The sequence below is a fragment of the Schistocerca nitens genome, chromosome 5 (genome assembly GCF_023898315.1).
Source record: "Schistocerca nitens isolate TAMUIC-IGC-003100 chromosome 5, iqSchNite1.1, whole genome shotgun sequence".
Lineage (NCBI taxonomy): Eukaryota > Metazoa > Arthropoda > Insecta > Orthoptera > Acrididae > Schistocerca > Schistocerca nitens.
In genome coordinates this window covers 743195615-743208723 of record NC_064618.1, presented here as the reverse complement: position 1 = coordinate 743208723, position 13109 = coordinate 743195615, and positions in this window count along the sequence as shown.

Genomic DNA, 13109 nt, shown 5'->3' with positions numbered 1-13109 from the left:
ATAAAAAAGGAAAAGCCAACCACTTGAAACACATTAAAAAAAATCAGTTTAAAACCGGAGGCCAAAGGCCAGAATCAACACAAAACTATAAGATAAAACATAAACACTTAGATTAAATGATAAAAACCCCCTGCCCGAATAAAACGAAAAAATAAGTCAGCCGCAGCAGAGTCATCTGTTAAAAGGGCAGGGAGCGTGTCAGGCAGTGCGAACGACTGCCTGAGCACAGCTAAATGCGGAGACTCCAACAAAATATGGACCACAGATAAAACGGAGCCGCAGCGACACAGACGTGGGTCCTCACGGCGCAATAAGTGGCCGTGGGTCAGCCGAGTGTACCCAATGCCCAGCCGGCAGAGGACAACAGACTCCTTGCGGGAGACCCGCATGGACGACCGCCACACAGTCGTCGTCGCCTTGATTGGACGGAGTTTGTTGGACGTGGGCAGATTGCGCCATTCAGCGTCCCAAACCGAAAGAACTTCGTGGCGTAAGACTGCCCGCAAATCAGTCTCCGGGAGGCCAATCTCCAGAGATGATTTACTAGTGGCCTCTTTCGCCAGGCGGTCAACATTCTCATTGCCAGGTATCCCAACATGTCCTGGGGTCCACACGAAGACCACAGAGCGGCCGCAACGCGCAAGAGTATTCAGGGACTCGTGGATAGCCATCACCAGACGAGAACGAGGGAAACACTGGTCGAGAGCTCGTAAACCGCTCAGGGAATCGCTACAGAAAACGAAGGACTCACCTGAGCAGGAGCGGATATACTCTAGGGCACGAAAGATGGCAACCAGCTCAGCAGTGTAAACGCTGCAGCCATCCGGCAAGGAACGTTGTTCGGAATGGTCCCCTAGAGTTAGCGCATACCCGACACGACCAGCAACCATCGAAACGTCAGTGTAAACAATTCCAGAGCCCTGATACGTGGCCAGGATGGAATAAAAGCGGCGGTGGAAGGCCTCTGGAGGGACTGAGTCCTTCGAGCCCTGTGCCAAGTCGAGCCGAAGGCAAGGGCGAGGAACACACCACGGGGGTGTACGCAGAGGTGCCCGGAAAGGAGGTGGAACAGGGAAAAACCCAAGCCCGGAGAGAAGCTCCTTGACGCGTACAGCGATCGGACAACCCGACCGGGGCCGACGGTCTGGCAGATGGACGACTGACTGCGGGAACAGGACACGGTAATTTGGATGCCCGGGCAAGCTAAAAACATGGGCAGCATAAGCAGCCAGCAATTGTTGGCGTCGTAACCGCAGTGGAGGGACCCCTGCCTCCACTAGTATGCTGTCCACAGGGCTGGTGCGGAAAGCACCAGTGGCAAGGCGTATCCCGCTATGGAGGATTACCCAACGCAGATGGTGAATCTGAGCCATAAGCCAGGCTCCCATAATCCAGACGAGACTGGATTAAAGCCTGGTAGAGCCGGAACAGGGTAGATCGGTCGGCGCCCCAGCGGGTGTGGCTCAAACATCGCAGAGCATTGAGATGCCGCCAACACGCCTGTTTGAGCTGCCGGATATGAGGCAGCCAAGTCAACCGGGCATCGAAAATCACCCCCAAAAACCTGTGTGATTCCACCACTGAAAGAAGTTCGCCGTTAAGAGAAAGCTGCGGCTCCGGGTGGACAGTACGTCGCCGGCAGAAATGCATAACGCAGGTCTTGGCTGCCGAAAACTGGAACCCATGAGCTACAGCCCAGGACTGCGCCTTGCGGATTGCGCCCTGTAGCTGACGTTCAGCAGCTGCAATGCCAATAGAGCTGTAGTAAAGGCAGAAGTCGTCAGCATACAGGGAAGCAGAGACAGAACTTCCCACGGCCGCAGCGAGCCCGTTAATGGCTATTAAAAACAGGCATACACTTAAAACAGAACCCTGTGGCACGCCGTTCTCCTGGACGTGGGAGGAACTATATGAGGCTGCGACTTGCACGCGGAAGGTACGATACGACAGGAAATTGCGGATCAAGATCGGCAGAGGGCCCCGAAGACCCCATCCATGAAGCGTAGAAAGGATGTGATGACGCCATGTCGTATCGTACGCCTTCCGCATGTCGAAAAAGACAGCGACCAGGTGCTGACGGCGGGCAAAGGCAGTACGGATGGCCGACTCCAGGCTCACCAGATTGTCGGCGGCGGAGCGGCCTTTACGGAACCCACCCTGAGACGGAGCCAGAAGGCCCCGAGACTCCAGTACCCAATTCAAGCGCCGGCTCAGCATCCGTTCGAGAAGCTTGCAAAGAACGTTGGTGAGGCTAATGGGGCGGTAGCTGTCCACCTCCAAAGGGTTCTTCCCAGGTTTCAGAATGGGGATAACAATACTTTCTCGCCATTGCGACGGAAACTCACCCTCGACCCAAATGCGGTTGTAAAGGTCGAGGAGGCGTCGCTTGCAGTCCACTGAAAGGTGTTTCAGCATCTGACAGTGGATGCGATCGGGCCCGGGAGCGGTATCAGGGCAAGCGGCAAGGGCACTGTGAAATTCCCACTCACTGAATGGAGCATTGTAGGATTCAGAAGTGTGGGTGTGAAAAGAAAGGCTCCGACGTTCCATCCGCTCTTTGATGGAGCGGAGGGCCTGGGGGTAGTTCGCAGAAGCGGAACTCAGAGCAAAATGCTCTGCTAAGCGGGTAGCAATGACGTCGGAGTCAGTACAAACTGCTCCATTCAGTGAGAGCGCAGGGACGCTGACAGGGGTCTGATAGCCGTAGACGCGTCGAATCTTGGCCCAGACCTGCGATGGAGTGACATGGAGGCCAATGATGGACACATACCGCTCCCAGCACTCCTTCTTGCCTTGGCGGATAAGGAGGCGGGCCCGCGCACGCAGCCGTTTGAACGAGATAAGGTGGGCTATGGAGGGATGTCGCTTGTGACTGGAGCGCCCGCCGGCGATCTTTAATCGCTTCAGCGATCTCAGGCGACCACCAAGGGACAGTCCGCCGCCGAGGGGACCCAGAGGAACGGGGAATGGCAGATTCAGCGGCAGTAACGATGCCGGTGGTGACCGATTGAACCACCGCATCAATGTCATCATTAGAGAGTGGCTCAAGAGCGGTAGTGGAGGAGAACAAGTCCCAGTCAGCCTTATTCATAGCCCATCTGCTAGGGCGCCCAGAAGAGTGACGCTGTGGTAGTGACAGAAAGATCGGAAAGTGGTCACTACCACACAGGTCCTCATGCACACTCCATTGGACAGACGGTAAGAGGCTAGGGCTACAGACTGAAAGGTCAATGGCGGAGTATGTGCCATGCGCCATACTGAAGTGTGTGAAGGCACCATCATTTAAAATCAAGAGATCGAGCTGCGACAATAAATGCTCAACGGTGGCGCCTCGACCTGTTGCCACTGACCCACCCCACAGAGGGTTATGGGCGTTGAAGTCGCCCAGTAGCAAGAAAGGTAAGCGGCAATTGGGCTATCAGCGCAGCCAGGACATGCTGCGAGACATCACCATCCGGTGGAAGGTAAAGACTGCAGACGGTAACAGCCTGTGGCGTCCACACCCGAACAGCGACAGCCTCTAAAGGTGTTTGGAGAGGGACAGACTCGCTGTGCAGAGTGTGAAGGACATAGAGGCAGACGCCACCAGATACACTTTCATATGCTGCCCGGTTCTTATAATAACCCCGATAGCCACGGAGGGCGGGGGTTCGCATTGCTGGAAACCAAGTTTCCTGAAGAGCAATGCAGAAGAAAGGGTGAAGACTGATACGTTGGCCGGCCGAAGTGGCCGTGCGGTTAAAGGCGCTGCAGTCTGGAACCGCAAGACCGCTACGGTCGCAGGTTCGAATCCTGCCTCGGGCATGGATGTTTGTGATGTCCTTAGGTTAGTTAGGTTTAACTAGTTCTAAGTTCTAGGGGACTAATGACCTCAGCAGTTGAGTCCCATAGTGCTCAGAGCCATTTGAACCATTTGAACTGATACGTTGTCGGAGCTCAGCTAGATGGTGGAAGAAACCGCTGCAGTTCCACTGGAGGATGATATTGTCCATGGCTGAGAAAGGCGTGAAAGGACTGGGAAGGCAATTTACGCCTGTGCAAAATTCTTCATCTTCCAGTAATTACTGCAACCTACATCCTTCTGAATCTGCTTAGTGTAGTCATCTCTTGGTCTCCCTCTACGATTTTTACCCTCCACGCTGCCCTCCAATGCTAAATTTGTGATCCCTTGATGCCACAGAACATGTCCGACCAACCGGTCCCCTCTTCTTGTCAAGTTGTGCCACAAACTCCTCTTCTCCCCAATTCTGTTCAATACCTCCTCATTAGTTATGTGATCTACCCATATAATCTTCAGCATTCTTCTGTATATATACCGTTTGTGTTCTGGCTGGTGGCAGTTCGCTCCACGCTCTTGTATGTGCAAGTGCTGAATAAACCTTCCTTAAGTGAAGTTAGTGTTCGTCACTCATCTAATTACACCTTCCTCTACCTGAAAATGTCATAGAAGCTGAAAGATGTCTCCAATTTATCTTATAGGCTGCCAGTTTCGACGGTATGGAGGCCGCTTCACACACATCAGTGACGCGACAGTGCTGTGACCGGCCCTTTATACAGGAAATGTGTTCCAGGAATTTAAAGGGCAGCGTTCACACTGGCCAGTGGGGAGTGACAGCGGCAGTGCAAACCGTCCTCTCGCCGACGCCGTACCGAGACCGCAGCATTTCTTGCGGACAATATTTTCTCACTTCACGGCCGCGGCGGGGTCAGGTTGTTGTGTTGTCGTGCTGCAGTTTATCATCATAAACACGAATGATGAAAACCTCACTGAATTAATGCGCAACTATGCTGTGTTATATGACATCTCTAGACCCAGATACATTGACACAGACCTGAAGAATACAATCTGGAATAAAACAGGAGCAAAAATAAAAATTTGTAAGTACATAGTGTGTATTTCTGATTTTGCATCACTGATTACATTCACCTTGGTAAAAAATTATTGTTTGAGACTGTTGGCTATAGCTGTAACATTTTCTTTCCATATGTGCCAACATCAGTAGCAATACAGTTGCAACGAACGTTTACAATAGGCAACAAAGTTATGGAGAATGTCTTCCTGCAATTTAATTGAATGCGAATTGACGCATGGTGCAGGGAATGACAATTGAATCTCAATGTAGACAAGTGTAATGTGCTGCGAATACATAGAAAGATAGATCCCTTATCATTTAGCTACAAAATAGCAGGTCAGCAACTGGAAGCAGTTAATTCCATAAATTATCTGGGAGTACGCATTATGAGTGATTTAAAATGAAATGATCATATAAAGTTGATCGTCGGTAAAGCAGATGCCAGACAGAGATTCATTGGAAGAATCCTAAGGAAATGCAATCCGAAAACAAAGGAAGTAGTTTACAGTACGCTTGTTCGCCCACTGCTTGAGTGCTGCTCAGCGATGTGGGATCCGTACTAGATAGGGTTGATAGAAGAGATAGAAAAGATCCAACGGAGAGCAGCGCGCTTCGTTACAGGATTATTTAGTAATCGCGAAAGCGTTACGGAGATGATAGATAAACTCCAGTGGAAGACTCTGCAGGAGAGACGTTCAGTAGCTGGATACAGGCTTTTGTTAAAGTTTCGAGAACATACCTTCACCGAAGAGTCCAGCAGTATGTTTCTCCCTCCTACGTATATCTCGCGAAGAGACCACGAGGATAAAATCAGAGAGATTAGAGCCCACACAGAAGCATACAGACAATCCTTCTTTCCACGAACAATACGAGACTGGAATAGAAGGGAGAACCGATAGAGGTACTCAGGGTACCCTCCGCCACACACCGTCAGGCGGCTTGCGGAGTATGGATGTAGATGTAGATTTAGATTAAAGAACAGTGATCCAGTGTTGAAAAGAGATTGATGAGATTGAATAGTAGCATGTTTTTCATTCCAATGCTCGAATACAGTTGGGAATGTGCTGGTGTAAGTTGGCGCCAGCACAACATACGGCAAAGAGGCCATGCGGTGAAGAGGTTGCGAGAAGATTGGCAGAGACCAACAACAGACTAGCAGGAAACGTGCCACCAACACCCTCTCGGCCACCAGTATTTAGATCGCCGCTGCCGGACCGAGTCTGTTCCAGTCTGACGCAGTCTGTTGCACTGAGTACGTTCCAGTGTCAACAGTCGCAGCCCAGTAGGAATACGCAGTAGCAGCTAACTCAGAGACACTCAGCACATAGCAATCATAACTGTGATCATAGCGGACTTTGCACTTCACCAGTAGTGAGGCTAACGTGGACTATACAGAGGAGTTTGTACCTCAACAAATATGTTGAGTTATGTAAACTTTCCATTCTTATGAGTAAAGAACCCAGTTAATCTAAATGTGCTGTTCGTGTTATTGAAAGAGGATACAAGCCACCAAACAACAACCTATCCTTGCTTCCCATTGTACAGCTCTACAGAGACAACGAGACGACATAAAAGGGAAAATATATAGTACGGACATAAGAAACGAAGATTTCGCAAATGGTCTTAGGTGCAATGAACCAGTATCGCGTGAAACAGAAGAAAATACTCAAGACTATACAACAGAAGCCAATAATGATCGATTTTGATTTCACATATTTGATTACCTATAAACTTTAAAACTGTGTGTTAATTATGTTATATATTAATTACGCTGAAGCAAACGTCAAGCCTTTCTGTTGGTGTGACGGCTTTCCTGCAGTGTGTGGTTCGCTTTTTCAAATGAATTTTCAGCTTGTGTAATAGCAAGCTGAATGAATTTTCTGATATTCTGAAATATTCATAAAACTTTGTACTATCGCCCATCAGTTCTATGTCCGTGTTTTTACTTGTTTTTCTTCTTCTTTGGCCAAAATTACAGCAATCAACATGGGATCGTAGTCTGAGAACTTCTCCATTCTGGTCGCTCAAGTGCACTGCCATGCACCATAAGACACACTGACCACTGTAAATAGGTGTCACTGAGGCATCACGGCCGGTGCAATCACGGGTACGTCACGGCACTGTCACGTCACTGATGTGGTTGGAGTGACCTTATTACGCCATCATCAGGCCCTCTATTCTAGATTTCCAGTGCTGCTGTTTAGAATAGAGGGCTTGGTTGTAATGTTGTTTTTGTTGTTGTCGTCTTCAGTCCGAAGGCTGATTGAGCTCTCCATGCTGTTCTATCCTGTGCGTGCTACTTCATATCCGAATAACTACTGCAACCTACAACCACCTGAATCTGCTTACTCTACTCATTTCTTGGTCTCCCTCGACTATTTTTAGACCACATTTCCCTCCATTACTAAACTGGTGATCTCTTGATGTCTCAGAAAGTGTCCTATCAACCGATCCCTTCTTTTACTCAATTTGTGGCACAAATTTCTTGTCTCCCCAATTCTATTCAGCATCTTCTCATCAGTTTCATGATCTACCAATCTAATCTTCAACATTCTTCTGTGGCACCGCATTTCAAAAGCTTCTATTCTCTTCTTGTCTAAACTGCTTATCACCCGTGTTTCACTTCCATACATGGTTACACTCCATCCAAATACTTTAAGAAAAGACTTCCTAACACTTAAATCTATATTCAGCGTTAATGAATTTCTTTTCTTCAGAAATGCTTTTCTTGCCATTGCAAATCTACATTTTATATCCCCTCTACTTCAGTCATTCAGTTAATTTGCTACCCAAACAGGAAAACTCATCTACTCCTTTCAGAATCTCGTTTCCTTATGTAATTCCCTCAGTATCATCTGATGTAATTCGACTACATTCCATTTTTCTTGTTTTGCTTTCGTTGATGTTCGTCTTGTAACCTCCTTCCAAGGCACTGTCCATTCCGTTCAACTGCCCTTCCTAGTCCTGTGCTGTCTCTAACGCAATTACAGTCATCGGCAAACCTTAAAGTTTTTATTTCTTTTCCCTGAATTTTAATTCCCACTCCCATTTTTTCTTTGGTTTCATTTATTGCTTGTTCACTGTGCAGATTGAATAACTCTGCTTTCCTTTCATGTCCCTCGAGTCCTATAACTGCCGGCTAGTTTCTGTACAAGCTGCAAATAGCCATTTGCTCCGTGTATTTTACCCCTGTTACCTCCAGAATTTCAAAGAGGGTACTCCAGTCAGAATTGTCAAAAGTTTTCAAACTTATTTTCTAAGGGTCAGTATTGCCTCGCGTGTTCCTACATTTCTGCGGAATCCAAACTGATTTTCTCTGAGGTCGGTTTCCATCAGTTTTTCCATTCTTTATTACATCGCCGAAAATAAAGCAGAGATGACTTTACATTTGGCGGCATTTTTTTATGTTAATTGCATACATATCGGCTGCTCTCCCACCATTCGTGAATTTATAGGAACAAAAGTAAAATCGTATGACACGCTTGAGTGAGAGACTCCGAGGGGTGCATTTAGCTCCAAAACTGGTAAATTTTTCTTCCTCTCGCACAACAGCATCTTAGCTTCACGAAGTGTTCATTAAATGTATGTGTTAAGCTTAGGCGACCGCAATGAGTGTACGTGTACAATCTGTTACGTTTTTCTTCAGTAATCACTCTCCAGCTTGTAGTTCCAGTCACGAAATATTTAAAAACGTTCCCATGAACATCAGACGGTGCTCACAGATGCTAACAACGAATGTGCTAGTTCGCATTTCCGGCCGTTCATCGTGTTGTAATCTCGGAGGCACGAAATCGGATTGTAGCAGCGGCAGCTGAGCTGAGCTAATTATTCGCGCAACCACCGTGTAATATGTAACAACGCTCAGTAATTCAGTTAGGCCACTAACTCAGACACACGGCTGCAGGGCGACGGCCCAGCACTGTAATGATAAATCGCGCCGTGTTAAAATTCCGCCACCTTGTTTTCCACGGCTGAAACAGTAATTAGCGATATCGTAAACAACAGAGTAATGCAGCAACTGGGACTAGAGAGGGGACTGAGTACGAAAGTCATGAAATAATTCCCCGAAGGATTGAGTAAGTAGTTCGGCTTATCACATGGCCGGGCGTGTAACAAGGGCATGGCAGTGTGTAGCATAGGTGTCGTTTCGGAATGGGTGAAACAATAACGTATGTTCACCTGTACACATCTCCGCAACCATCGTTCACTCTTGTCATCTGTACCCAATCGCCAGAATTCCAAATTTTTTGTACTACACAGAGTGACGGGTATAGATAGATACAGTTCCGTCAGAGCTGATTTATTGGGCTGTAAGAGCCGGGTGTACCGCCGGTGTTCTGTCCCTCTTCCACTGATTGCACCTTTCGTCTTTTAGACGAGAATCTAGTAAACTCTAGAGGCGATAATTTTTGGTAGAGTCAAAAAGTGCTGCTGTCTTCAGTGGAAACCGAAAATTCCCTTTAACTTTGTACTTGGTGCGGATCCAAAACCTTGATTCATCACACCTGACAAAACCCAGTTATTTCAATAAAATATGACCCAGGGAATGATTATATTTCAGAAAGGAATTGGTTGGTTGGTTTAAAAGATGGGGTAAGGGACAAAAGCCGCCCGCGGTGGTCTAGCGGTTCTAGGCGCGCAGTCCGGAACCGCGCAACTGCTACGGTCGCTGGTTCGAATCCTGCCTCGGGCATGGATGTGTGTGATGTCCTTAGGTTAGTTAGGTTTAAGTAGTTCTAAGTTCTAGGGGACTGATGACCACAGATGTTAAGTCCCATAGTGCTCAGAACCATTTGAACCATTTTTTTGTAAGGGACATAACTGCTTGGTCATCAGTCCCTTGCTCCTGTATAAACAATCCCACAAGGGAAAGAAACACTGAAAGGAAGGAAAAACCACAAGAACTACAGAAAGGCAACAGATACTACAAGGAACAAAAGAGGACAATAAAACAACAGAGAGATGCAAGAAACAGGTAGAAGAGAATAAACAAGAGAGCAGAGTACCATGGCTGGCTGCCCACGAAAATAAAACGGAGAAGCCAGCCTAAAATCACTATAGTGGGGCACACAGAGGGACAAAGGACATGCGCTAAAACTTAGAATAATAAAACCCACCCTCAAGGAGAAAATGTAAAACCAAATCGGCCGATGAGGCGTTGTCAGCTAAAATTAACGGCCACGAGTACGGTAACAGACGATTTCGTCGCAGGGTAGCCAGAGTAGGACAGGGCATCATAATATGGACCATTGTCAACCGGGCGCCGCACCGACACAGGGGGTCTTCACGGCGCAGGAGACAGCCGTGGGTGACCCAAGTGTGGCCAGTGCGGAGCCGGCAGAGAACCACACAGTCCCTGCGAGACGCCCGCATGGATGACGTCCACACATTCGTAGTCTCATTAATGACACGCAGTTTGTTGTGCGCACTGTTATGCCTTTCCTTCTCCCAAAGCCGAAAGACCTTACGGCGTAATAAGGAACGCAGGTCAGTTACAGGAATGCCGATCTCCAGAAACGGTTTCCGCATAGCCTGTTTGGCCACCCTGTCAGCAAGTTCTTTGCCAGGCGTTGCGACGTGTCCTGGGGTCCAGATAAAGATAAAGGAACGACTGGACCGTTCCAGCGTATAGATGGACTCCTGGATGGTCGCTACCAAAGTATGGCGAGGCTAGCGCGCCTCGATAGCTTGTAGCCTGCTCAGGGAGTCAGTACAGAGAAGAAACGACTCGCCAGAGCATGAGATATGACCTCCAGCTCTGCAGTGAATACACTGAAGCCATCGGGCAAGGAATACTGGGCAATATGGTTTCTAGGGACGTAGGCGAAACCAACATGGCATCAGCCATCGAGCCGTCGGTGTAAACCACTTCAGAGCCCCGTACCACGTCAAGAATCGAGAAGAAGTGGCAATGGAGAGCTATGGGGTTACCTGAGTCCTTAGGGCCATGCTAATGGTCCAGACGAAGCTTCGACCTACGTTTACACCATGGAGGTGTACGTTAATGGCCCGACAGTAAAGGTGGTAAGGGGAAGGATTCAAGTTCAGACAGAAGGGATCGGACGCGAACCACAATCGTAAGCCCTGACCTGTGTCGCCGATGCGGGAGACGAAACGCCGTGGTTGGGAAAAGGAGAGTTACGAATGTGTGTAACGTAACTGGCGAGCAGTTGTACACGTCTGATCTGCAATGGAGGGACTCCAGCCTCCACCAGTACACTGGTCACCGGTCTCGTGAGGAAGAGCTTAAAAATCAGTCAAGGTCGATATGTCTCCACTACGTAACCTCCCCCTCACTTATCGACCTTAAATCTGACAGTGAAAAATTAAACCGCGTGTACGTAATGGAAATTTGGGAAAAGCAATCGTCACCGAAGTTAATCTGTCGGTAAAGAGGGAGGAAAGGGTTACATCTAAATGAAAAGGAAAATGCAAATGAAACTGGTGGAAATTAATTTTGAAAAGGGGTAACGTTAATAAAGAAAGTAGATGTGCGGCCGTTACGTCAACAATTAACTAACGGTAATTAGATATTTGAGATTTGGGGGAAATTACGGTCGCCAGTCCTAAGGACAATTACTATACTAACTGAAAAAGAAAGGTTATTACACATATAATTAGCACTAGAAGCGTGGCAACTGAAGGTTGACACGTGTAGTGTGAAAACTAAAAGTTTGTCAGAAGTAATAAACTTCGCTACACTCTGACTTAATTTAGCAAAATAATCAATAAAACCGGAAAATTGAAAGTTAATTTAGTGACTGAGATTAATAGTGAACTTTGTTTCTGAAGCATATCGAAATTCAGTAAAATACAGTTACTCTTGGGCTACCTCAACAATCATTTCAAAAGCTACTTGAATATACGCAATTTAGAAGTAAGAGATTTATCTTCGAACTTGAATTAAATGATTCTGAACAATTAACAATAGTAAAATTTAGTACATACCAAGCTGAGCTGCAGTCACAGGTAAGCTAAAATATGCTAACAAAACTTGCACTCTTAATTTGTGCTCGTGTAATCTAAATATTGTAGCCAGCTATGAATACTTTAACTGAACTTTGAAATTAAAGCAGTGAAATCTAATTATATTACTTTAATGCTGGCGTTTGAATTTCAACGACACTCGGGTTCATTTCGGAAAAGGAAGGGACCCTGCTTGGCAATTCAATTGGGACAATGAGCAACAAAGGTTCATGCTACGTTGCTATAATTTCGTGATTTGAACAGTTTGAAAAGCTGAGGTCTGCCATACAGTTCTGAAACTTTACGTGCTTTTAGTCTTCCTTGTTGGTTGATTGAAGGTTTGAAGTCGCCGATCGAGGAGGTGGCGACAGTCACTCATTGTCGGCCGTCGCTGTTGCAGAAGCTGGATGTTGGCGCGCCTTCTTCTCGACACGGCCACCAGGCGAAATGGGCTCTTGATGTGTGCCAGCTAATGCTTCCCGTCCGCGACACCGTTTCAGAAGCTACCATAGCCAGTCGATCGCAATTACATGCTGCCAAACCCCGAAAGCCCGGCAACTTGCGGGAGCGTCACACAACACACCTGCTCAATCGCACTACTCCAACCAGACCCCCCTTGCTGCCCGCGCTCCTCGCGGCAGAGTTAACACTACCAAAGACCCTACACACTTTCGTTCTTCACACGACCTATCGATGTATTCGTTCGATAGCATAGTTTTCCCTAGGCAAGACCCAGCGTAAAATACAAATAATATTTACAAAACAAACCAATTATACATCGATATAAATGCATAAATATATATATATATATATATATATATATATATACAAATATTAAATCAATTACAATATATAAAGACACAGAAATGTTATATCTTCAGGTAGCAAAATAAGGAAAAAATTATGGTACAATACATGGAAATAGGAGGATATGCATTTCCGGCGTTACAACTACCGTGAGTGGATCGTCATTAAGGTAAAGCTCTGGTTCCGGATGAATGGTACGATACCGACAAAAGTGCATGAAACACGACATCGCGTCTGAAAAGTGGAAGCCATGGAATAGAGCCCATGACTGCCCCTTGTGAATGGTTGAGCAGTACGAAATTCGGAAGTCCCCTGCATACAGAGAAGGTCAGGCAGACGGCCCTACAGCTGCTGCTAGACTGTAAACGGCCACTAAAAATAGAGAGACACTCAATACGCAACCCTGTGGGACTCCATTCCCATGAATACGGTGGGAACTATGGGAGGCACCAACTTGGACACAGAAAGTATGGAGCGACAGGA